We start from the raw sequence: 27832 nt of genomic DNA on the forward strand, positions 1-27832 counted from the left end.
TATTACCCAATGTGAATACTGCAGTTCTGGATTTTATTTGGGACTAGGTCTCCTGTTTCATCCCAGTTCATGTTATTTTAAATAAAGTGGGGCTTATTTTTAACTGAGGCAGTTCATCATCAACGTAAGCATTTCCCCCAAAATATGAAAACACTTTACACAAGCGACTTTTTCACCTCTGATATACTATATAAAATTCCACTTTGCCTTTTCTATGTCAGTTCCTGGATAGCAATATTCATTGCAAAACATTCAAATCAAAGTTATATATGTACTATGTACAAAACTTGCTCTGATAGGTTGAAATTTTATACAACCATTAATATTGATTGCACTACATTTTGAAATAGGTTCAAATCAATTTCACAGAAAGGTGAATATAAAGTTAGTTTTGCCATTATTATCTTTATACTATACTGCATAGTATCATCCACTGAATTTCTCTAAAGTAGTGCATATAGTTTTAGTTAAATGAAATGGAATTGTGGTATTTTCCTGCAAATAATGCATTTTTATCAGAATCAGATTCAGGTTTATTAGCTGACATATATTGTGAAATTTGTTGTTTTATGCAAAACATAAGAAGTCCTATTAGAAAAAGCTAATCAGTAGTGCAAAAGGAGAATAGTAAGTTAGTGATCGTGGAACATTCAAAAATCTGATGGCGGAGGGGAAGAAGCTGTTTGTGAAATGTTGAGTGTGTGCCTTCAGGCTCCTCCCCAAAGAGAAGATGGCATTTCTCAGATGGCGAGGGTTCTTTATGATGAACACAGTCTCCATTAATCACTGGCTTTTGAAGATATCCTTGATTGTGTGGAGGGTTGTGCCCGTGATGAACTGACTGTGTCTATAACCCTTGGCAGTATCTTTCAATCCTGCACATTGGAGCCTCCATACCAGATGGTGGTGCAAGTCAATAAAGTCTCCACTGAAAATAAAGAAGACATTTACTTTGGTGTGTCTTTAGTGACAGAGCAAAAACTCTTAATGAAGTAGAACCAATGCTGTGCCTTCTTCATGATTGCATCAATGTGTTAGGCCCAGAATAGTGATGTTAATGCCCACCCATCGTGCTGCTAATCCCTCAATGAGAACTGCTGTGTGTTCACCCGATTTCTCCTGAAGTCTACAATCAGTTCCTTGGTCCTACTGATGTTGAGTCTGAAGTTGTTGTTGCAATAGCACTCAACCAGCTGACCTATTTCATTCCTGCACACAACCTCTTTACCATTTGAGATTCTACCATTAACAGTGGCATCATTGGTGAATTTATAGATGCTATTTGAGCTGTATCTAGATATACAGTATTGAGTATAGAGGGAGTAGAGCAATGGGCTAAACACACATTCTTGGAGTGTACCTGTGTTGATTATCAGTGAGAAAGAAACATTATTACTGACTCAAACTGACTGTAGGCTCCTGATGAGGAAGTTAAGGGGAAGTTGCAGAGGGAGGTACAGAGGCCCAAGTTTTGAAGTTTATTGATTAGTAGTGAGGAGATGATGGTGTTGAATGCTGAGCTGTAATTGATAAACAGCAGCATGACATAGGTATTGCTGTTGTCCAAGGACCCCAAAGCTGAGTGAAGAGCTAATGAGATGTGCCCACTGAGGACTTATTGTGGTGGTAGGAAAATTATAGATCCTTGTTCAGGCAGGAGTTAACTCTAACCATGGCCAACCCTCCGATGCACTCCGTTACTGAGCAATGGTCACTGAGGCAGCTCACCCTGCTCTTCTCCGTAACTGTCTGATTGATGCCTTTGTGGTGAGAATCTCTGAATGCAGCAGTGAGGAAGGAGGTTATTTTTATAGAGGATAAAACTAAGGATAGATACAAACATATCCTTATTTTGAATATGCAACCCAATGATCTGTAGTTTCAGGTGTACATCTGAAATATATTTAGATCCCATCTGGCCCTAACTAGTAAGATCAAATTTGATGAAGGGACAGCTTGCAGAATTATCACAACAGCTCAAAATGAAGGAACAATTAATCTTGATTGACATCATCATAAATCTCACATGCAAAACATAGCCTTGCAGTCTGTATATGCAGTAATATTCTATACAAGGTATCACCGCTTTTCAAAAAGGTACTGTGGATCTAGATGCCATTCAAAAATTCACTAAACTCTGCAGTTGCTCTGTTGATAATGTGTTTAAGCTTCTTGTTCACTCATCTTAGTTTATGTTGGAGAATTAGAGGTATGAGAAGTAAATCAACTGCATAGAACCTCCCTGCAGCCTTCTTCTACTTTAAGACACATACTATATATTGCTAATGCTATGCCTGTAATTGTGCCATATGTATTGAATGTAAAAGACCAAAAGACCATAAAGCATAGGAGCAGAATTATACAATTTGGCCCAAATGAGTCGGCTCTACCAGTTGATCATGGCTGATTTATTATCCCTATCAACCCCCAATCTCCTACCTTCTCCCCGTAACCTTTGACACCCTTACTAATCAAGAAGCTATCAGCCTCCACTTTCAATAGACGTAATGACTTGGCCTGCACAGCCCTCCATGACAATGAATTCCTCAGATTCTCCACCCATTGGCAAAAGAAATTCCTACTCATCTCTGTTTTATAGGGATGTCCTTGTATTCTGAGGCTGTGCCCTCTGGTCCTGTACTCCTCCACTAAAGGAAACATCTTCTCCGTGTCCACTCATGTGGACAAAAGCCAACCATTAACACAGGACATGCTCTCAAAATTTTCTCCCCGACTGAATAACATTGGGTAATTAACACTTTGCACATAGATCTTCAACAAACAATGACATGGCTCACATACTGATTTTTTTTGTTGGTTACTATGGCAATGACCAAATGTTGGAGCTGGAATTCATTCCTTTCTCACTTGCCTCGGGAGGCTGCTTTCCTTCAGCTCTGCATCTTCCATCTGGGAGCTGCTTTGTGTGTGTTTACTGTGACTGTATTTATTGTGCATGAGCTACAACCTTGGAGGGCATGTGCGTCACTATGCCTGCGCAGAATTAGAATCAGCCACTCCATGCACGCCTCATCAATAAAACATAGCCTGCCATCCAGGCAAAGTAACAGCTGCAGCCCATGGCAAAGAAAAAGATTCTGCTCTGGTTGGTTAAAAAAAACAACATGCATCAAAACGTAGGCAAATCCTGCTGGGAGTGAAAATTGTTTCCCCATTTCTGGGTCAATTTGCATTTTTAAACTGGTCAACAGAATGCATGCAGTATCAGATTGCTCACCCGTTTTACAAACCTGCCTGATTTTACAGTCAGCGGCCATTTTATTAGGTACAGCTGCACACCAGCTCATTAATGCAAATATCTATTCAGCCAATCATGGCGGCAACTCAATGCATAAAAGCATACAAACATGGTCAAGAGGTTCAGTTTTGTTCAAACCAAACATCAGAATAGGGAAGAATTGTGACCTAAGTGATTTTGACCGTAGAATGATTGTTTGGGTATCTCAGAAACAGCTGATTTTCACACACAACAGTCAAAGGTTTCCAACCTGGGATCTATGGACCTCTCAGTTAATTGAAGGGGTTCATGGCATAAAAAAGGTTGGGAACCCTTGCTCTAGGTTTAGAATTGTGAAAAATAAAAAGGACATCCAGTGAGCGGCAATGGCGTAGGTGAAAATGCCTCGTCAATGAGAGGCGTCAGAGGAGAATGTTCAGGCTGGCTCAAGGTGACAGAGAATGGTGCAGAGAGTGGACAGAAGTGCCTCGTCAACGAGAGGCGTCAGAGGAGAATGTTCAGGCTGGCTCAAGGTGACAGGAAGTCAAGAGTAACTAAAATAACCACGTGTTACAACAATTGTTATTCATAACCAGGAAAGTGGGTGGAATACATGACAAATTTGCAACACACACAAAATGCTGGTGGAACACAGCAGGCCAGGCAGCATCTATAGGGAGAAGTACAGTCGACGTTCCGGGCCGAGACCCTTCGTCAGGACTGAATTTGCTTGTATTTCCAGCATCTGCAGATTTCCTTGTGTTTGTGTTGACAAATTTGCAAGTGGGCTTCTCGTAATTAGGTGAATTATGGTCACTCAATGTCCTGAAACAGAATGAATAACAACACATTCCACAATTCTGGACTGATTCCACAATCAACAGACTCACTTTCATGTTCTATTTTATTTTATTTATTCATTTAGGGATACAATTCGGAATTGGCCTTTCCGGCCCTTTGAGCCGGTCACATAACAACCCCTGATTTAACCCTAGACTACAATGACCAATTACCCTACTAACCTACTACCCTACTACATCTTTGGACTGTGGGAGGAAATTAGAATACTCAGAGAAAACCCATGTGGTCATGAGGAGAATGTACAAACTCCTCATAGAAGATGCTGGAAATGAACTCTGAACTCTGATGCCCTGAGCTGTAATAATGGTGTGCTAACTGTTGTGGATCAGTATTATTTATTTTTTATTTGCACAATTTATCTTCTTTTGCACATTGTTTGTTTGTCAAGGTCTGTGTGTAAAGTTCAAAGTTCAAAGTAAACTTATTATCAAAGTACATACATGTCACCACATACAGCTCTGAGATTGGTTTTCTTGCGGGCATTCACGATAAATAAAGAAACTCAATATAATCAATGAAAGACGACACCTAACAAGATGGACAAACAACCAATGTGCAAATACAGAAAGAAAAAGAACTAATAATAATAATAAATAAATAAGAAATAAATATTGAGGAAAGCTTTTCTGTTATTACATACAGTAGTGTACTGGTTAGCGTATCAGAGGATTGGGTTTCTGTCTGTAACAAGTTTGTGCATTCTCTGCATGACTGCATAGGTCTCCTCTGCATGCTTTGGTTTTCTCCCACATTCCAAAAGATGCACAGTGTGCACAGTACTGCACAAAAACCTTAGGTATACATACATTAGACTTTTGGAATAATTTCATGTATTGCACTGTACTGCTGCAGCAAAATACCCCACAAATTTCATAACAAATATATATAGCTAGGGTGTCTAAGACTTTTGCATAGTACTGTATTAATCAACTTGGAATGGAGAGTAAGCTTGTAAATGTGGCGGGAGGAAAGAATGTGTCCCACCAAATTTACACACAGGGGTGGGAAGTGATGAGGGTGCAGACACTCTCTCTCATGAAATTTGTGTTTTTGTTTAGCGGCAGCAGGACAGTGCAAAATATAAAGTTACTACAGTACTGGACATGTGACAAATAAAGCTAATCTTCAATCTATACTTTGAGCTTCTATTATTGACAATAACCTTTGATGTGGCACCATATCAAATGCCTTCTGAAAATCCAAGTATACTACATCTACTGCTTCCCCTTATACACAATTTGTATTATTTCATTAAAGATGTCCTTCACGTTGATCCCATCGTTATATTCTCCATGTCCCTCTTCTAGATTATACTATCCTGTTTCCACATAATCACAAAGCCTGGCATTTACACAGCTATATGAAAGACTCCAAAACTTTGACAACAATGTACAAAAGCAAAACATATTTTAATCTCCAAATATTGTGTTTGTGTCAAAATCTGTCTACCACGACACTATAGCGGTTGTTTATAAACAGCATTACCATGTCTTTATATCTCACTGGCAAAAGAAAATTAACTGAGTCCTTCGAACAGGAACTGTTTTCAATTCTTGCCTCATTCTAACTTCAGTTTTGAGGTATTCCTTTTTAGGCTGTAAAACCTCTGCTATATATATTTCAAGGCATCGGGTGATTTTGAAGATAGAGTCTGAACATCATATCCCTAAAGGGACTACTATCCATTTTCCTCAGTGTAGTGGCTAGCGCAACACTTCTACGGTTCGGTGCATTCCAGAGTTCAAAGTTCAATTTTGGTGCCATTCTGCAAGGATTCTCTGTACAGTCTCCCTCGTAGAATGTGTGGCTTTTCCCTGGGCGCTCCAGTTTCCTTCCACAATCCAAAGATGTACCAGGAAGTAGGTTAATTGGTCATTGTAAATTGTCCCATGATTGCATTAGGGTTATTTGGGTTGTGGGGTTTCTGGGACAGCATGGCTTGAAGAGCCAGAATGGCCTACTCTGTGATGTATTGCTAAATAAATGAATAAATAAATAAAATAAAGAGACTACCAACGTCCATGTTCATTGCAGATACGCTGTGTTATCATGCATCATATTGGAGCTGTTAGCTGGTGTTACAGCAGATGGCCCAGTTTCCTCCCAACATTCCTCAAACCTTCTCTCAAAGATGTTACACAGTAAGCACATATTCATTGAGAGGAAGCTGAGAAAGGTTAGGACTGAAAATCCTCCGCTTCAGAAGCGGTGGGATTGGGATTAAGTCATCCTCATCTGTAGTTTTCTGGGCAGGATCTGTGAAATAAATTAAACTTTGGAATCCATGGAGCCTCTGTCGATGTCTGACCATGATGCTTTCTCAGATTCGGAGGCAGAGGCACCTGTGCTATGGACAGGACAAGTCCAGAACACACTGGTGACCTGCTGAGCCTTTGCTGGAGAAACAGTTTAAAGAAATAAATTTAATTATTTATTTATTGAGATACAGCACAAAATAGCCTGTATCTTCGAGCCATGCCCCTGATTTAATCCTAACATAATGAAGGGACAATTTACAATGACCAATTAACCTACTAACTAGTACATCTTTGGACTGCGAGAGGAAACTGGGGCACCCGCAGAAATCTCATGCATTCCACAGGGAGGATTAAGGGACTCCTTGCAGATGATATCGGAATTGAACTCCAAATGCTGACACCCCAAGCTGTAATAACATTGTGCTAAGCGCTTCTCTACTGTAGCACCCTATAAATGCAGAATGGTATAACTTTCTGCAATGCAAATGTGGCAAAGGATTTTTTCCTTGAGTCCTTTTTTCAACACATCATTGAACCAAACCAAAACTTTCTTATTCCCAGCTTTTTAAATTTAAGTTGTTATCAAGTTCTGCTGTGTGAAATTCCTTCGCTTTCTAATGTAAAAAGTGGGGGAGGAAGCTCTGCTACTTTTAATCTGCTGTTTGCACATTTAAATTTAGGTTAAAAGAAATCCCCACTTTACAACAAAGGATTTTTCCATTTGAAGGGCTACATCTAAGAATGATAATAAAATGCTTTTCACATGCAACATTCATGTCACGCTGCTCCTGCACTTCATGAATTTAGACCAAAAGGCTGTAAAATATCAGAGCAGAATTAGGCCATTCGACCCATTGAGTCTCCTCTGTCGTTACATCCTGGCTGATCTATAATCTCTCTCACTCCCATTCTCCTGCCTTCTCCCTGTTACTTTGGATGCCCTGAATTATCAAGAACCTATCAACCTCTTCCTTATATATACCCAATGATTTCGCCTCTGAGACAATGAATTCCACTGAGTTGCTACCCTCTTGCTAAATAAATTTCTCCTCATCTCTGTTCTAAATAGACATCGCTCTATTCTGAGGCTTTGGCCTCTGGTCCTAGACTCCTCCACTATAGGAAATATCCTTTCCACTTCCACTCTATCTAGGCCTTTCAACATTCAATAGATTTCAATGAGATCCCCATATTCTACTAAACTCCAGTGAGTACAAGCCCACAGCATCAAACACTCTTCATAAATTAATCCCTTAATTCTTGGAATCATTCTCGTGAACCTCCTCTGGACCCTCTACAATGCCAGCATATCCTTTCTTAGATAAGCGACCCGAAACCGCTCACAATACTCTAAGTATGTTCTAACCAATGACTTATAAAGTCTCAGCAATACACTCTTGCTTTTATATGCAAGGGCTTCTTCTTTCATGTTACTTGCTAAGGCTTATAATAAAATGGCTTCTCTGTAATGTTAACTGCTGAGGTAGTGGGTTCTCTGTACAGCAGCATGTTTGGGTTATAACTGATAACGGGGCTTTGGAATACAGTGTTAACCAATGGAAGAGATGTTATTCTTTCTGTCTGTGTGAAAGCTGTTAGTTTGCGCAGGCTTCAGGGAGAAGGCGCGAGGTGGATGAAGAGAGAAGACACAGCTTGAGGAAACGGTGGGTGGCGAGACCCTCTGGGCTCTGGACTCAGGGCGGGAGCCCAGAGTCAGCGACGATCGATGGAGGAACAGTGAAGAGAAAAATCCGCGAGCTCCAATGATTTGTGCACTGGACTGTCTAATGAGATTATTGGCGCCCTTTTATGTTATATTTTGTTTCTCTACTGACCCTATAGTCAAATATAAAATCTTAATCGTTTAATCGCACATTGTGTACTGCTGGTTATTTTGGGGTACTGATTTTACACTGGGGACACCACACATAGCATCCACCCAAACAAGAGTGCTAAGGTTTGGCCGGACAGGAGGTTATCACCCCACAATCATGCCATTAGGCAAGGCAAGTGTTAGAATATATTCTACTATTAAATGAATGTTAACATTGCATTTGTCTTCCTTACCACCGACTCAACCTACAAATTAACCTTTGGGGAACCCTGCACGAGGACTCCCAAATCCCTTTACTCTGCCAATGTTTGGGTTTGCTCCTGATATAAAAAAAAGTCTATGCCTTAATCCTTCAACCAAAGTGCATGACCATGTACTTCACTATACTAAATTCCATCTGCCACCTCTTTGCCCATTCTCACAAATAGTCTAAGCCCTTCTGCAGACTCTCTGCTTCTTCAACATTACCTGCCCCTCCAGAAAAGACCCCCTTTATTCCCATATTTTGCCTCCTTCCAGACAGCTAATTTTTTATCCATGTTTGTGTCTTTCCTGTAATATCATGGGCTCTTATCTTGTTAAGCATCTTCTTATCCAGCAATTGTCAAAGGCCTTTAGAAAATACAAATAAACAACACCCACTAACTGTCTACACGAGGAAATCTGCAGATGCTGGAAATTCAAGCAACACACACAAAATGCTGGTGGAACACAGCAGGCCAGACAGCATCTATACGGAGAAGCACTGTCGACCGTTCGGGCCGAGACCCTTCGTCAGGACTAGCTGAAAGAAAAGATAATAAGAGATTTGAAAGTAGTGGGGGGAGGGGGAAATCCGAAATGATAGGAAAAGACCAGAGGGGGTGGGATAAAGCTAAGAGCTAGAAAGGTGATTGGCAAGAGGGATACAGAGCTGGAGAAGGGAAAGGATCATGGAACGGGAGGCCTAGGGAGAAAGAAAGGGGGAATGGAACACCAGACAGAGATGGAAAACAGGCAAAGAGTGATGGGCAGAGAGAGAAAAAAAGGGGGAAATAAATAAATCAGGGATGGGGTAAGAAGGAGAGGAGGGGCATTAACAGAAGTTAGAGAAGTCAATGTTCATGTCATCAGGTTGGAGGCTACCCAGCCGGTATATAAGGTGTTGTTCCTCCAACCTGAGTGTGGCTTCATCTTGACAGTAGAGGAGGCCATGGATAGACATATCAGAATGGGAATGGCCTCCAACCTGATGGCATGAACATTGACTTCTCTAACTTCCATTAATGCCCCTTCTCTTTTCCCCCATGCTACCTCTCCAGCATCATTTTCTGGCAGTGATATCTACTCTTGTCTCTATTTTACTCTTTATATATTTGAAAACAACTGTTGGTATCCCCTTATATGTTATTGGCTAGCTTTCCTTCATATTTCATCTTTACTCTCCTTTTTGAGTTGCCTTCTGTTGGTTTTTAAAAGCTTCCCAGTCCTTCAATTTACCACTAATTTTTGCTCTTATATGCCCTCTCTTTGGCTTTAATGCTGTCTTTGACTTCCCTTGTTAGTCACAATAGCTTCATCCTGCCTTTAGAATAATTTTTCTTCTTTGGGATGTATTTATCCTGCGCCTTCCAATTTGCTCCCAGAAGCTGTTCTACCATCACCCCTGCTAGTGTCTACTTCCAATCAACTTTAGCCAGCTCCTCTCTCATGCCTCTGTAATTCTCTTTACTCCTCTGAAGTACTGATACGTCTGACTTCAGCCTCTCCCTGTCAAACTGAAGTGAATTCCATTATATTTTGATTATTGCTATCTAAGGGTTCCTTTACCTTAAGTTCCCAAATCAAATCTCGTTCACGACACAATACCAAGTCCAGAATTGCCTTTCCCCTAGTGCAACCACAAGCTGCTCTAAAAAACATCTCATGGTCTTTCTATAAATTCTCTCTGTTGGGATCCTAGTTCAGCACCAAGCTGATTTTCCAAATCTACCTGCATCTTGAACTACCTCCCCCCGCCCCGCGACTATCATAACATTGTCCTTTTTACATGTCTTTTCTACCTACCATTGTAATTTATACCCCACATCCTATCTACTCTTTGGAGTTCTGTAGATAACTCCCAGGTCTTCTTACCCTTGCAGTTTCTTAACTCTGTGTCTTATGATCCTGAGTCACCTCTTTCACAGGGTTTGATTTCATTTTTTACAACTGTGTCACCCTACCTCCTCTGCCTTACCTGCTAGCTCTTTTGATGCAAATGTGTATCCTTGGATATTAATCTCTCAATATTTCTTTCAGACACGACTCAGTGTGTCCACAGTGTCATACCTGCCAATCTCCAAATGTACTACAAGATCATCTACCTTATTCCATATACTGTGTGCATTCAAATAAAACACCTTCAGTCTTGTATTCATCACCCTTTTTGATTTTGTCCTGTTACACTGCAACCCATCCCACTGACTGCAATTTAAATCTATCATCTGCCTGTTCATCTTCAGTCTCACTACACACTGCATGTACCACTGCACCAACTGCCCCAGTCTCAGCCCTATCGCTCCAGTTCCCATACCCCTGCCAGTTCTGTTTAAACACTGCCTAACAGCTTTAGCAAATCTGTCTGCAAAGATATTGGTCTCCCTCAAGTTCAAGTGTAACCTGTCATTTTGTACAGGTCACACCTTCCCAAGAAGAGATCCCACTGATACAAAAATCTGAAACCCTGCAAATGCTTCAGTTCCTTAGCCACACGTTCATCTGCCAAATCATCCTATTCTTACCCTCACTGGCCAGTGGCACAGGCAATAATCAATCTATTACTACCCTGGATGTTCTACTTTTCAGCTTTCGACCTAACTCCCTATATTCTCTCTTCATGACCTCCTCCCTTTTCCTACCTATGACACTGGCACCAACATGTACCACAACTTTTAGCTGCTCATCTCCATCTTTAGAATGGTGTGGACATCCCTGACCTGGGACTAAGGAGACAACCTGGGTGTCTCTTTCACTTCCACAGAATCTCCTGTCTGCTCCTCTAACAATGAGTCCACCATCACTACTGCACTCATCTTTTCTCTTTTGCCCTTCTGAGCTACAGCACCAGACTCAATGCCAGAGGCCCAGTCACTGCAGCTTCCTCCCTGGTAGGTCACCCTCTCCCACCAAAATATCCAAAGCAGTATCCAAATTGGTCATAGGAAAGATTGGCTCAGATACAACCCCTGATCAATGGATGCTCTGAATAATATTAACTCAACCGTCTTTATTCAAGTTCATACTGAATTACAGAGATCCGTGGTTTGAGATTGTCAATAAAACCTATGAATTTAGGTGAAACAGTTACACTATTAATTTATTGAGCTACAGTGTGAAATAGGCAACCCACCTGTTTAACCCCAGCTTAATCAAAAAGTAGCGGATAAAGCAGAGACCATCAAAGTGCAAGCCCTCCCCAATATTGAGGAGGGAGCACTGTAACTGAAAAGCAACATCCCTGCCATGCTCCCTTCTCACTGCTGCCATCAGCAAGGAGGTACAGGAGCCTCAGGGCTCACACCACCATGTTCAGGAACAGTTATTACCCCTCAACCATCAGGCTTTTAAAACAGAAGGGATAACTCAACTTCACTCGCCCCACCACTGGTGCCCCAAAATCATTTGCTTCGTGCAGGTGGGGCTCATCAGCCTTGGACGGCAGCTTGCCTAGAAGAAGAAAATCTCTGATTTTAAACCTCCACTGCCTTGTGGCCATACCCACCCATGGAAAAGGCTTCGGAAGTAACCCCAAGGGGGAAATCCGGAGCTGGGGTCCATAAGGCAGTTTGATGTTGTTTACTCTCTGGCAACCTCTGCAATGACACTGGTGCCAAGCTGTATCAGTGCTTGTCCTTCCCTTGGACCACATCAGTGACGTGGAGAGGGGGAACCCGCTGCATGGACAACAGCTGGTTCTTCAAATCTTCCCGCCCAGGCTTGGGCCCTGGAGAGGACACGGTCCACCAGAGGCACAAAGCCGTGATCCCCTGGGATCAACGGCTGCCTGCTATATGGTGAGATATATGTACATCGATAACAATTTTACTTTGAACTTTGAAGACCTGTCCATCTGAATATCTGACAAAAAGAAAGGGGAGCCAGTTTTATTGTTTTGATTAAAATAATGCCATTTCAATAAAAGAGCATAGTTCTCAGTAAATTGTCTCCCTTATGTTGCTTTTCTTATTTCTTGGTCTAACGATTTGCTTTTTATTTATTCTGTCACAGACATGTATTCTTTGCTCCTAGTGGTCCCTGTACAGGGTAATGTAATTGGTGGAAACATACATAATTCACATTGAGTTGGGGTTCCCTTTAAGATGCTGGTCTGATGTGATGATGCAAAGAAGTTCTTTGATCACTCTTTATGTTCAGTGTTTGGAGTACAATAAGAGAGCTGATACAGTCTATCTTAAACATAAACATCTCTGCCATTTCGATTTGCAAAGCCTACACCAGAAAGGTTATGATGATGTGATGTACATAAATCAGTCTGAGTATATAAACTAATCTTAGTATTTACATTTTATTTTTATTTTAGAGATATAGCACGATAACAGTCCACCTGGCCCAACACATCCGTGCTGCCCAGTTGCATCCAATTAACCCACTAACAAGTACATCAAACCTGAGAAAATCCAGAGCAACATACACAAAATGCCACAGGACCTCAGCAGTATCGTTTAACTGTTACGTCTTTGGAATGTGTTAGGAAACCAGAGCACCCACAGGAAACTCATAGGGAGAACATACAAGTTCCTCACAAACAGCGGCAGGAATTGTACCTGGGTTGCTGGTGCTGTAAAGCAATACAATAACAGTTACATTACAATGCTAACCCAATATTTTTTGTAACACACCCAGTTCCTCTGCTGGGACAAATTGGGAACAAGTTCCAGAACATTGACGCAGCAACTTTGAGAAATTGATGTTCATGATAAGGTTCACAGAGGTAGAGAGGATGCACCTCATCAGCTCATCCGCGTGGAGAGAGCCGATGACAATGTCAGCACAAGGTGGAGTAGGGCTGGTGTTGAACCGCAAGGCGAAGAAGGCACTGAGGGGCGTAATCTCAGTCAGTGACAGAATCCTTACTGCAGAATTCGATGGAAACCCGGCGACCTCTGTCATCATCTGTTACACCCCGCACAACTGCAGCGAGGAGAAGGAGGTGGAGACCTTCTACAGTAAACTTCGCGAAGCTGTCACTTCAATACCGGCACATAACTTCCTGGCTGTGCTCGGCGATCTTAATGCCCAGGTCGGACTGGAAGATGTTCCATACTCATACCACGACTTTACCAACAGAAATGGACAATACCTAATTGATTTCATCCAGGAACACAGTCTCACTGATGCCAACATACAGTTCAAGAAGCGAGCTGGTAAACTGTGGACATACGAAAACAGAGCCTCCCTCAACAGGAAACATCTCAACTACATCCTTGTAAGAACAAAATGGCGTAATTGTGTGATCAATGCAGAAGCCTACAGCACCTTCACCTCGGTCAGTTCTAACCACAGAGTAGTGTCAATGCAATTGAGACTGAGCCTGCCGCAACCCAAAGCCACAGGTCCCAAGGAGAAGATAGACCGGAAGGCATTCTCCTCACAACCTATTCTTCAAGCCCAGTACACTGTGGAAGTGAGAAATCGCTTTGGTCCACTGGAGGAGGAAGAGACTGCCACCAACCAGTAACAGCGACTGATAGATGCACACACAGAGGCAACAAAGAGTCTGCCTACTGTGAAGCGAATCACAAAGAGCTGGATCTTGAATGTCGTTGCAGCAAGAAGTGTGGTCAATGCTTGTCATGCCGAACTTAGAAGGAGTGAAACAGAAGAGCTAAGAGACAAGTTCAAGACGGCAAAGAAGAATCTCTTTACCACCTACGACTGACTGAAGGAAGAGGAACTAGCTGAGAGGATTAGAGGAGTAGAGGCTGCTAATGAAGACAAGCAGCATGGAGAAGCATGGTGCCGAGTCAATGAGACAGAGGACCATGTCCAGACGTGGTTTACCGTCTTCAAGAACCTGCTGGGAAGCCCTCCAATGATCACAGAAGAAGAAGAGAACATACCCACAATACTAACGCAAGTTGACATCAATGACGGCCCTTTCAACATTGAGGAAGGCCAAATATGCACTCAAACACGGCTGGATCACTGGACCATATGGGATGTCCTTGAGAACTGTGACCTGGACGACATCTTGCTGGACATAATGCACTGATGAAAGGCGACAAACCAGAACAGTGGTCACTCTCAAACATTATCCCTGTCCCCAAGTCTGGGTCCCTCATGAAGACAGATAACTACTGCGGTATCAGCTTGACCTGCATCTTAGCAAAGCTATACAATCGGATGATCTTGAACAGGATTCGCACTGCCATTGACCCTGAGCTAAGATTCAATCTGAATGGTGTTCAGCAGAAGCGTACAACATTAATGCAAATACTTGCTCTCCGTAGAATCATCGAGGAAGTCAAGAAGAGCAACCTACAAGTCGTGCTTACTTTCATCGATTTTCACAAAGCTTTTGACTCCATTCACCGAGGTAAAATGCTGAAGATCCTGAAAGCTTACCAAGTGCCAGACCATCTACTGAGAGCAACAGAGTCCAGCTATACCAAGACCATGGCGAAAGTTGTATCACCAGACGGAGAAACAGCAGTGTTCGAGCTCCTGTCTGGTGTGCTGCAAGGAGACACTCTGGCACCCTACATCTTCATAATCGTCCTCCATTACGCTCTACGTCAAGCTACCAAAGATCATGACAAGCTTGGTTTTACCATAAAACCAGGATGAACCAAAAGGGTCAGACCAGTTACGCTCACAGATCGCGGTTTTCAGATGACATAGTCCTGCCCTCTGGCCAGATGGAGGAAGCACAGCAGCTACTGACAAAAGTGGAAATTGAGTGCAATGAAGTCGGACTTCTCCTAAATGCTAAAAAGACAGAGTACATGGCGTTCAACTGCGACAAAGGTACTCTCAAGACCTTAAAGAATGATACCATTAGGAAAGTCTTAGACTTCAAGTACCTCGGGTGAAGAATGATGAGTTTGGAGAGGAACATAAAGATACGGAAGGCGCTGGCGTGGAGGGCTATGAACGACATGAAGGAAATCTGGAGGTTGAACCTGACCAGAGGGCTCTAAAAGAGAATCTTCATAGCAGTCATAGAGTCCATTCTCAGGTACGGATGTGAGACGTGGACACTCACCAAGATCACGTGAAAGTCACTAGATGGTTGCTATACACGAATGTTCCAGATGGCTCTTGATGTGAGTTGGCAATAGCACAAGACAAACGTTGAGCTCTATGACGACCTACCGATGCTCACTACTAAAATCGAGGCGAGAAGACTGCAACTAGCGGGGCACTGTCTACGCCACCCTGAGCCACCTGCCAGCCCAGTCATCACATGGGAGGATGAACCCTGGGCGCCTTCCCAAGACTATGGTCAACACGCTCCTAGAAGATAGCGGTGCGGCTAATGTAGATGAACTGAACACACTGATGAGGGAGAGGGAGGAGTGGAGAGTCTGTCATCGTGCCTGACGCTGGCCCCCTAGGCCTGAGTCGATGTAGTAGTAGAGGGTGGCAGGATGGAGATAAGTCTACCATAGGAGGTGCAAAGTGCTCCTTCCCTCTGCTAGCCTGCAGGTCACCCTTGGGCAAGGTGTAGCACCTGCTTATCCCCCCGATCAGGGTGACGTGAAGCCACAGGAGCAGGTGGCGGATGGTTGTATGAGCAGAATGCATATTGCAATCTTGATTATGCAAGTACTGATGCCAGGCAGACAATCTCTGATAGAGATCTGGTGTCACCCATCTTGTAAAGACACTGCCCAGAAGAAGGCAATGGCAAACCACTTGTGTAGAAAAATTGGCCAAGAACAATCATGGTCAAAGACCATGTTCACCAATGCAATACGACATGGCACATAGTGATGATGATGAGCTAGGCTAGATAGCAGGAAATTTTTATTCCATAGCAAAGGAATCAATAAAGGGTAGGGAGCAGGAGGTCTAGAGGAGATCTGAAGAACTCTTTTGTACAGATGGTTATTGAAATCTGGAACACTCTGCCTGTACTGGTGACAGAGGCAAGTCGAATTTCAGAATATCCAGATAGACACATCAGATGTTAATGCAAGGAAGACTACAGAGCAAGTGCTGGCAAATGGGATTAATGCGGATGAGCAGTGATGGTTAACAAGATCACAGTATGCCCATAGACCTAATTCTGCTGTTTCGCTCCACGACTCTATAAATAAAAGGCATAATTAAATAAATATTTTTATATATGAACAACCCATATTTTAAAATCCCAGTTTAAATGAACAACTGCAGCAGCAACTGTAATGATTTGGAATATCTGAAGCAAATTACCCCTGGTGTAGCTTGGAGGCAGGAGAATCCGGTGCAATGGGGATGCAGAAGTAAAAAAGCATGGGTATTTGATGGCGGGTGCAAACGTGAAGAACCAAGTTATCTGTTTCTGTGCTGTATATTCCACAAGTCTACATTATTTAATATGTTGTAAATTCTGGCTGCATAAAAGCCTGCAGGTAGTAAGTTTAAAAGATCAAAGGAAATTTATTATTGAAGTGTGCATATGTCACCATATATTACCTTGAGATTCTTCTTTCTTGCAGCCATTTACAAGAAAATAAAGTAATATAATAGAACTTATGAAAAGCTATAAATAACCAAGACTGACTAACAATGTGCAAAAGGAGACAAACTCTGCAAATAATAAAAATGTAAATAAATAATACTGGGTTGCAGGGTCCTTGAAAGTGAGTCCATAGGCTATGGCATTAGTTCAGAGTTGAGGTGTGTGAAGTTACATGCTGGTTCAGGAGCCTGATCTGATGGTTGTAGGATAATAGCTGTTCTTGAACCTGGTGGCTGCTGGACCTCATGTCTGATGGCAGCAGTGAGAAGAGCATGGCCCGGATGATGGGGTCCTTGATGATGGATGCTCCTTGCAAATGTGCTCAATGGTGGGACAATATCTGGAATTGTCTTTGATATTTTTAAGTTATTCAAAAATGGTGTAAGGTGATTGAAGTGAAAAATTCACCTGTATCTGGAAGGTCCAACTGGAGGCATCGGAAATGTAAACTGGGTGGTGGAGTAGGCAGCTGGGGAGAAATGGATGTTTGTGAAGGGAGAATTAAAGGGAACGAGGAGATAGTGAGGGGATGGATGAATGAAAACCGAGACAAAGGGAGTAAAAGAATAAGAAATGACAGTGGAGAGAGTTCTGAAAGTGAGGAAGATGAACAAGTTCAGAAAGAAGGTGTTGTCATAATAAGGTTTAATGAGAAAGCTCAAGGAAACGTGAAGAAAATTAACCCGTTTGTGCTAACAACAACACTGGCAAATAAGATAGGGGAAATAGTATTTGCAAAAGTCCTTAATGATGGCAACCTATTGGTAAGATGTGCAAATGAGGAACAGCTTGAGAAAGCACTCAAATTAAGAGAGATAGGAAAACGTAAGGTGGAATAGGAAGGGAGGGTGGGAGCACGAAATGGTGGTGGATGTAAAGGAGTGATCATGGAGGTACCAATGAGTATAAATATGGAGGCGTTAGAGAGGAATATCAAAGGAGGAAAAGTAATGAATGTTCAAAGACTGAAAACAATAAAGGAGGGAGTGAAAAAGGAAAGTGACACAGTATTGATCAAATTTGAAGAAGAAAGAGTGCCAAGGAAAGTGTTCCTGGGTTTCATGAGTTACCCAGTAAGGGTATATGTGCCAACGCCATTGAGGTGCTATAATTGTCAAAGGTTTGGACACATAGCTAAAAACTGTAATAGGCAGAGGAGATGTGCTAGATGTGGGGATGATCATGAATATGGAAAGTGTGGAACAAGAGTGCAACCAAAATGCTGTAATTGTGGAGGAGCTCATAATGTGGCGTATAGTGGGTGTGAGGTTATGAGACGGGAGAATAAAATTCAAGAAATAAGAGTGAAAAGAAAGATCACTTATGCAGTAAGAATGTCAAGAGAACAGAATAATGCTCCTTATGAACAGGGAGTAAGAGGGATACGAGAGATGCAACAAAAAACAAATGACAGGATTTATGTAGACAAAAAGGCTCTAGTAACATTCATTGCAGGAGTGATTAATAGTACGGCTGAGATAAAGTCAAAAAGTGAAAAAATTCAGCTGGTTGTCAAAGCAGCAATGAACCATTTAGGGTTAGTAGGACTGACATGGGAAGAAGTGAGGGAGAACCTCACTAATCAGTCAAACCAGGAAGTGTCATAGGTTGGTTAGTACTCATTGAGGTGATTCTTTTGCAATGGAATGCAAGGAGCTTACCGGCCAATAGCCAAGAATTTAAGCAGTTTATTAAAGAAATAGTTGTAAAACCGGATGTAGTGTGTATTCAGGAGACTTGGTTGAAACACCTTTAGACTTTGTGGTATATGGATATACAATGATAAGGAAAGATAGAAATCTAGGGGGAGGAGGGGGTTGTGCTATATTAATCTAACAAGGTATACCATATAGGGTACTGGAAAAGGGAGATGATCAGGAATACATAGTGGTGGAAGTGTGAGAGCGAAGGGAAGAAGTGGTTATAATTAACTACTATAATCCATGTAAAAGGTTGGATTTGAATAGCCTACTAAGGATAAAAGGACAAAACAGACATATGGAGCCTCATACGGAGCCAGTGATCATTAATGGAGAATGTGTGGAGCAGGTTAAGACCTACAAGTATCTGGGAGTACAGTTAGACGAGAAGCTAGACTGGACTGCCAACACAGATGCCTTGTGCAGGAAGGCACAGAGTCGACTGTACTTCCTTAGAAGGTTGGCGTCATTCAATGTCTGTAGTGAGATGCTGAAGATGTTCTATAGGTCAGTTGTGGAGAGCGCCCTCTTCTTTGTAGTGGCGTGTTGGGGAGGAAGCATTAAGAAGAGGGACGCCTCACGTCTTAACAAGCTGGTAAGGAAGGCGGGCTCTGTCGTGGGCAAAGTACTGGAGAGTTTAACATCGGTAGCTGAGCGAAGGGCGCTGAGTAGGCTACGGTCAATTATGGAAAACTCTGAACATCCTCTACATAGCACCATCCAGAGACAGAGAAGCAGTTTCAGCGACAGGTTACTATCGATGCAATGCTCCTCAGACAGGATGAAGAGGTCAATACTCCCCAATGCCATTAGGCTTTACAATTCAACTGCCAGGACTTAAGAACTTTTTAAAAGCTATTATTAATGCTTTTTGAGATAGTGATTTAGATGCATATCATATTTTTTACTGAGTTAAGTATTGTATGTAATTAGTTTTGCTACAACAAGTGTATGGGACATTGGAAAAAAGTTGAATTTCCCCATGGGGATGAATAAAGTATCTATCTATCTATCTATCTATCTATCTATCTATCTATCTATCTAAAGTAGTGTGGTGTGCAGATTTCAATGCTCACAGCACAACATGGGGGGGATTCATTTACAGATTCCTAAGGAAAGGTAATTGAAGATTTGATGGAAGAAAAGGATTTGGTGTGTATTAATGATGGTAGAGGAACAAGGATAAACGTAACAACAGGAACTGAGTCAGTATTAGATATTACATATATTATAACCCTCCTCCTCCTGGACACCCCCACCGGGCCTTCTACCCGCACTCGATCTTTTCATCTCCAACTGTCACCAAGACATCAACCGTCTCAACTTCACCACTCCTCTCTCCTGTTCCAACCTCACTCCCTCTGAACGCACTGCTCTCCACTCTCTCCGCACTAATCCTAACCTCACCATCAAACCCGCAGACAAAGTTGGTGCTGTAGTAGTCTGGAGGACGGATCTCTACCTCACTGAGGCCAAACGGCAGCTCTTTGACACCTCCTCTTACTTACCCCTGGAACAAGACCCCACCAAAAAACATCAAACCATTGTCTCCTGTACCATCACTGCCCCTATCAACTCCAAAGATCTTCCATCCTCAGCCAAAAAACTCATAATTCCCACACCCCGCACTACTCAGTTTTACCTCCTCCCCAAGATCCACAAGCCTGACTGTCCTGGTAGGCCTATAGTTTCGGCCTGCTCCTGCCCCACCGAACTTGAGTCTGCCTTCCTGGACTCCATTTTGACACCCATAGTTCAGTCCCTCCCTACCTACATCCGGGATACGTCCCATGCCCTCCATCTCTTCAATAACTTCCAGTTCCCCATTCCCGACCGCTTCATTTTCACCATGGATGTCCAATCCTTATACACTTCAATTCCCCATCAAGAAGACCTCAAAGCCCTCTGCTACTTTTTTGACAATAGACCTCACCAGTTCCCCACCACCACCACACTCCTCCAGTTGGCGGAACTGGTACTCACACTTAATAACTTCTCTTTTGGCTCTTCCCACTTTCTTCAGACCAAGGGTGTAGCTATGGGCACTCACATGGGCCCCAGCTATGCCTGTCTCTTCGTGGGTTATGTGGAACAGTCTATGCTCCAAATCTATACCGCTACTGCTCCCCAACTTTTCCTTTGCCACATGGACGACTACACTGGTGCTGCTTCCTGCACCCATGCTGAGCTCGTCAATTTCATCAACTTTGCCGCTAACTTTCACCGAGCCCTCAAATTCACTTGGTCCATCTTGGACACTTCTCTTCCCTTTCTCAATCTCTCGGTCTCCATCTCTGGAGACAGGCTGTCCACTGACATCTTCTATAAACCCACGGACTCTCATAACTACCTCGACTGTACCTCTTCCCACCCTGCCAAATGCAAAAATGCTATTCCTTATTCCCAGTTTCTCCGTCTCTGCCATATCTGCTCTCAGGATGAGGCTTTCCATTCCAGGACATCTCAAATGTCCTCTTTCTTTAAGGATCGTGGTTTTCCTTCTGCCGTCTTCAATGATGCCCTCACCTGCATCTCCTCCATTTCCCGCACTTCGGCCCTCACCCCATCCTCCCGTCACCACAACAGGGACCGTGTCCCCCTTGTCCTCACCTATCACCCCACCAGCCTCCGGATCCAGCATATTATCCTCCGCAACTTCCGCCTCCTTCAACAGGACCCCACCACTGATCACATCTTTCCCTCTCTACCCCTCTTCGCTTTTCGCAGGGATCGTTCCCTCTGCGACTGCCTGGTCCACACGTCCCTCCCCACAGATCTCCCACCTGGCACTTATCCCTGCAAGTGTAAGTGCTACACCTGTCCCTACACCTTCTCTTTTACCACCATTCAGGGCCCCAAACAGTCCGTCCAGGTGAGGCAACACTTCACTTGTGAGTCTGTTGGGGTCATCTATTGCATCCGGTGCTCCCGGTGCGGCCTCCTCTACATCGGCAAGACCTGACGCAGATCGGAGGATCGCTTCGTCGAGCACCTCCGCTCCATCCGCTACAACAGACAGGATCTCCCGGTTGCCACCCACTTCAACTCAGCTTCACATTCCCATTCGGATATGTCCGTACATGGCCTCCTCTACTGCCATGATGAGGCCAAACTCAGGCTGGAGGAGCAACACTTCATATACTGTCTGGGTAGTCTCCAGCCCCTTGGCATGAACATCGAATTCTCCAACTTCTGGTAATTCCCTCCCTCTCCCTTCCCCCATCCCACTTTCACTCTGCCTCCTCTTCCAGCTGCCTATCACCTCTCTCATGATTCTGTCTTCTTCTACTACCCATAGTGCTTTCCCCTTACATTCCTTCTTCACCTCTCCTGCCTATCCCTGTTCCCCTCCCCCACCCCTTGACCTTTCCTCTGATTGGTTTTTCACCTGGCACTTTCCACCCTCCCCCACCTTCTTTATAGGGCCCCTGCCCCCTCCTTCTTCAGTCCTGACGAAGGGTCTCGGCCCGAAATGTTAACTGCTCATTTCAACGGATGCTGCCCGACCTGCTGAGTTCCTCCAGCGTGTTGTACGTGTTAGATATTACATTAGTGTATAATACCTTGGCTGGAGTTAGTAACTGGGGAGTTTGGACTGCATCAACAGTAGGCAGTGATCACTACACAGTTTCATGTTCAGTGGGTGAAAGAGTTGAAGTAAGACCAGGTGGTGAAATCCCAAAGTGGGTGTTTGGAAAAGCAGATTGGGGTAAGTTTCAGAAGTTAAGTGAAGAAGCATTGACAAGGATTGACATTTCTGGAAATATAGATGAATTAAACAGACAGGTGACTTCAGCAATTATTATGGCAGCAGAAGGATTTATACCCAGGAGTTAAAATAGGATGAATAGAAATCTGGTACCATGGTGGGCAGAGGAATGTTGTCAGGCTGTAAAAAACAGAAATAGAGCATTCAGGCTAGTTAAAAGAACCCATAATATGCAGCATTTGATTCAATACAAGAAGGCACAGGCAGCGGTGAGAAGAACTATACGTCAAGCTAAAAGGGCAAGTTGGAGGAGTTTTTGCAACAAAATAGGAAGAACAATGCCTTTGGGAGAGGTATGGGGAATGATTAAGAGGATGGGAGGAGATAGAAGGGAATGGGAATATCCAGTAATGATATCTGAGGAGGAAACAGCAGTCTCCAGCAGGGATAAGGCTGAGATCATGGCCAAGTCATTTGTACAGATACACAGTTCAGAAAATTTGTCTGAAGAAGGGAGAAGGAGAAGGGAAAGAACAATGAGTCAATACCCAGGTGTGCTAAACAGGAGGGAAGAAACTGATGATATAATTGATGAACTATTTACGTTGGCAGAGATGGTGAGAGCAATAAGGAGATTGAGACCAACCTCCCCAGGGAAAGATCTGATATGCTATGTTATGCTAAAAAATCTAGGAGAAGGAGCACTCTTGAAGTTGCTGCATCTTTACAACAGAGTGTGGGAGGAGGGAAGATTACCAAGTGCATGGAAAGAAGCAGTAGTAAATCCAATAAGGAAACCTAGCAAGGATCCGTCAAAACCTACTAACTACTGGCCAATAGCATTAACATCAAATATATGTAAGATAATGGAAAGGATGTTAACAGAAAGGTTATCGTATGAGCTTGAGAAGAGGGGAATGCTGGCAAGTTATCGGAGTGGTTTTAGGAAGGAAAGGAATTCCATGGACTCAGTGATAAGGTTAGAGACTGAAATAAGAAAGGCCCAGGCAAATAAAGAGTCAGTAGTTGCAGTGTTTTTTGACATAGAAAAAGGCTATAACGTGATGTGGAAGGAAGGGTTGTTAATTAAACTACACAAGAAGGGGGTTGGTGGGAGAGTTTTTAATTGGATAAAAAGAACAATTTATAATGACCATTAAGAGAGAGAGAGAGAGAGAGAGAGAGAGAGAGAGAGAGAGAGAGTGTGTGTGTGTGTGTGTGTGTGTGTGTGTGTGTGTGTGTGTGTGTGTGTGTCTGATCCACACTCCGGAGAAGAAGGTGGCGGTAATGCACCATTAAACTGGGTGCCAACCACTGTAAAACAAGAAGAAGAAGGTCCAACTGCTGGTGAGCCAGCAAAAAATACACCACGAAGACAAAAGAGCAGCCCAAGCAACTTCTCGAAAGGTTATTGAAAAGCATAAGTCAGGAGATGGATACAAGAAAATTTCTGTCACTGAATATCCCTTGGAGTACAGTTAAGTCAATCATCAAGAAATGGAAAGAATATGCCACAGCTGTAAATTTGCCTAGAACAGGTTGTCCACAAAATCTGAGTGACCGTATAAGAAGGGGAGGCCACCAAGAGACCTATGACAACTCTGGAGGAGTTACAAGCTTCAGTGGCTGAGATGGGAGAGACTGTGCATACAACAACTGTTGCCCAGATGCTTCACCAGTCGCAGCTTTATGGGAGAGTGGCAAAGAGAAAACCACTGTTGGAGAAAAGCCCACACAAAATCTCAGCTAGATTTAGCCAGAGGGCATGTGGGAGACAGAAGTCAGAGGGAGAAAATTCTATGGTCTGTTGAAACCAAAATTGAGTATTTAGGCCATCAGAGTAAATGCTTTTTTTTGGCTTAAGCTAAACACCGCACATTGGGGAAAAACTCATCATCCCTACCATGAAGCATGGTGGTGGCTGTATCATGCTGTGGGGATGTTTCACTGCAGCAGCCCCTGGGAGGCTTGTGAAGGTAGAGGGTAAAATAAATGCAGCAAAATACAGGGAAATTGTGGAGTCTGCAAGAGAACTGTGACTTGAGAGAAGATTTGTCTTCCAGCAAGACAATGACCCCAAGCATAAAGCCAAAGCTACACAGGAATGATTTGAAATACAACAAAGTTAATATCCTGGAATAACCAAGTCAGAGTCCAGACCTCAATTCAATTGAGAATTTGTGGCTGGACTTGAAAAGAGCTGTTCACCCATAATGCCCATGTAATCTGACAGAGCTTGAGCAGTTTTGTAAAGAAGAATGGGGGAAAATTGCAGTGTTCCAGATGTGCAAAGCTGATAGAGACCTATCCACACAAACCAAAGGTGGATCTACTCAATACTGACTTGAAGGGGGTGAATACTTATGCAATGAATTATTTTGTGTTTTATAATTGAATTTAATTTGGATCACTTTGTAGAGATCTGTTTTCACTTTGCCACAAACAGTCTTTTTCTGTTGATCAATGTCAAAAAAGTCAAACTAAATTCACTGTGATTCAATGTTGTAAAACCATAAAACATGAAAACTTCCAAGGGTGGTGAATAATTTTTATAGACACTGTAGGTGTATAATTACTTGTTATTAGCTTTGCTAAACACAGTGGGGTAAAGTGCCAATTCCTGGAATATGTTCTCTGTAAAGTGAGTTCTGTGTCCTGGACTAGAACATGAATTTTGGGATTTGTAGCATGTCCAGGAGGAGATTTAGGCAATAGGATCAGATGGGAAGTAAAGAGGCTGCCAAGATGAGGCAAATTGATGAAAGATCATTGATCTCAATTCTTATCTCTGTTTCTCTCTCCGTAGTTGCTGTCTGACCCTCTAGGTGTTTCCAGTGAGTTGTGAATTATTATGGATACTGTATTCAGGAATAACCTCTTGTTTTCTTCCCATCTGTCTCACCTTGCCCCAGAGCTTTGCTTTATACCTCAGTGTAAAGGTTATCAGGTATTGAGAAATGTGTGAGTCTGATTTTATACAAGGGCAAACACCAACTATGCTTGCTTGATAACTAAACTTTCTGATCAAGTGACTGTCATACAAATTCAGCCTTCGTAAGATCATGGACAATCTGATTTATTTACTTATTGAGATACAGTACGGGATAGGCCCTTTTGGCCTTTTGAGCCATGTTGCCCATCAACCTCCGATTTAGCTCCAGCCTAGTCACAGGACAATTTACAATTACCAATTAACCTACTAACTGCTATGTCTTTGGACTGTGGGAGGAAACCAGAGCACCCAGAGAAAATCTACCTGGTCATGGAGAGAATGTACAAACTCCTTATAGACAGCAGCCTCATTCTCTGCATTCTGTCCATCTAAGTTAACCATTTATCTCTTTGTTTATCAACAATCTCTCTACCTCCATCTTCAAAATGTTCAGATTCTGATTTGACTGCCCTTCAAGGGAACTGTCCCAAAAGGAGAGAATTTTACCAAATCTTTTCTTAAGTATACAACCCCTTACTTCTAATAGGTAACCCTTGGTGGGCCATCAGCCAGCTTAACATAGGATGACACTAACCAGGAACTTGGCACTCCGATTTGAGAACTGATTGAACCCTGTCTACAATGCAATCTGGAGTCCCCACCCCCACCTCGGTTACTCAGACCACATCTCTGTTATGCTAATCCCAGCATACAGATCGCTCGTCAGGCGCTCCAGATCAGTTCAGAAGCAGGTGAAAAACTGGCCAGCAGGAGCCATCTCTGCTCTTCAAGACTGCTTTGAGCACACTGACTGGCACATGTTCAGGGAGACTGCAATTGATGGTGACTGTACCAACTTAGAGGAGAACACAGCATCAGTGACCAGCTACATCAGCCAGTGCAACAATGACGTCACTGTGTCCAAGACCATCACTGTGCTAACCAGAAGCCATGGATGACCGCGGAGGTGCGTGCGCTGCTGAGCTCCTGCGATTCCGCCTTCAGAGCAGGCGACAAGGCAGCCCTAACAACAGCAAGGGCCAAACTGTCCTGGGCCATCAGAGGGGCAAAGTGTGCACATGCCCGGCTAATCCACAGTCACTTCCAGGACAGTGGCGACACGCGGCGCATGTGGAAGGGCATCCAGGACATCACCAATTACAGGACAACATCATCTGACTGTGCGGGTAATGCCTCCCTCCCAGATGTGCTGAATAACTTCTACGCTCATTTTGAGGCAGAAAATGACGTGGTGGCGAGGAAGTCCACTCCTACAAATGACCAGGTGCTGTGTCTCACCGTGGCTGATATGAGAGGAACCCTGTGCAGGGTTAATCCACGGAAGGCTGCTGGACCAGACAACATCCCTGGTAGAGTGCTCAGAGGATGTGCAGACCAGCTAGCAGATGTTCTCACTGACATCTTCAACATCTGCCTGAGCAGCGCCACCATTCCAACATGTTTCAAGGCCACCACCATCGTCCCCGTGCTGAAGAAGTCTTCAGTATCCTGCCTAAGTGACTACTGTCCCATTGCACTCACATCCATCATCATGAAGTGTTTCGAGAAGCTCGTCATGAGGCATATCAAGACCCTGCTGCCCCCCTCACTGGACCCCCTGCAGTTTGCATACCGTCCCAACCATTCAACAGACGATGCCATTGCCATCACCCTCCACCTGGCCCTAACCCACCTGGACAAAAAAGACACATACGTTCGAATGCTGTTCATAGACTTCAGTTCAGCATTGAACACAATCATCCCTCAGAAACTGACTGGAAATCTGAGCCTACTGGGCCTGAACACCTCCCTCTGCAACTGGATCCTAGACTTCCTGACTGGGAGACCTCAGTCAGTCCGGATCAGGAGCAGTATCTCCAACACCATCACACTGAGCACGGGGGCCCCCCAGGGTTGTGTGCTCAGTCCACTGCTGTTCACTCTGCTGACCCACGACTGTGCTGCAACACACAGCTCGAACCACATCATCAAGTTCGCTGATGACATGACCGTGGTGGGTCTCATCAGCAAGAACGACAAGTCAGCTTACAGAGAGGAGGTGCAGCAGCTAACGGACTGGTGCAGATCCAACAACCTGTCTCTGAATGTGAACAAAACAAAAGAGATGGTTGTTGACTTCAGGAGGGCACGGAGCAACCACTCCCTGCTGAACATCGGTGGCTCCACAGTAGAGATCATTAAGAGCACCAAATTTCTTGGTTTTCACCTGGTGGAGAATCTCACCTGGTCCCTCAACACCAGCTCCATAGCAAAGAAAGCCCAGCAGTGTCTCTACTTTCTGCGAAGGCTGAGGAAAGTCCATCTCCCACCCCCCCACATCCTTCATCACATTCTACAGGGGTTGTATCGAGAGCATCCTGAGCAGCTGCATCACTGCCTGGTTTGGAAATTGCACTACTCAGATCGCGAGACCCTGCAGCGAAGAGTGAGGTTAGCTGAGAAGATCATCGGGGTCTCTCTTCCCACCATTATGGACATTTACACTACATACTGCATCCACAAAGCAAACAGCATTATGAAGGACCCCACGCCCCCCTCATACAAACTCTTCTCCCTCCTGCCATTTGGGAAA

At 43.5% G+C, this 27832-nt stretch overlaps 1 protein-coding gene across 6 annotated transcripts in view; it reads right to left on the minus strand.

Moving 5' to 3' along the window:
- Positions 1 to 27832, minus strand: part of lhfpl4a (LHFPL tetraspan subfamily member 4a) — a 329956-nt gene that overhangs the window by 228004 nt on the left and 74120 nt on the right. The gene's annotated exons all lie outside the window — the stretch shown is intronic.

This window comes from Hemitrygon akajei, chromosome 19 (genome assembly GCF_048418815.1).
Source record: "Hemitrygon akajei chromosome 19, sHemAka1.3, whole genome shotgun sequence".
In the NCBI taxonomy this organism is placed as follows: domain Eukaryota; kingdom Metazoa; phylum Chordata; class Chondrichthyes; order Myliobatiformes; family Dasyatidae; genus Hemitrygon; species Hemitrygon akajei.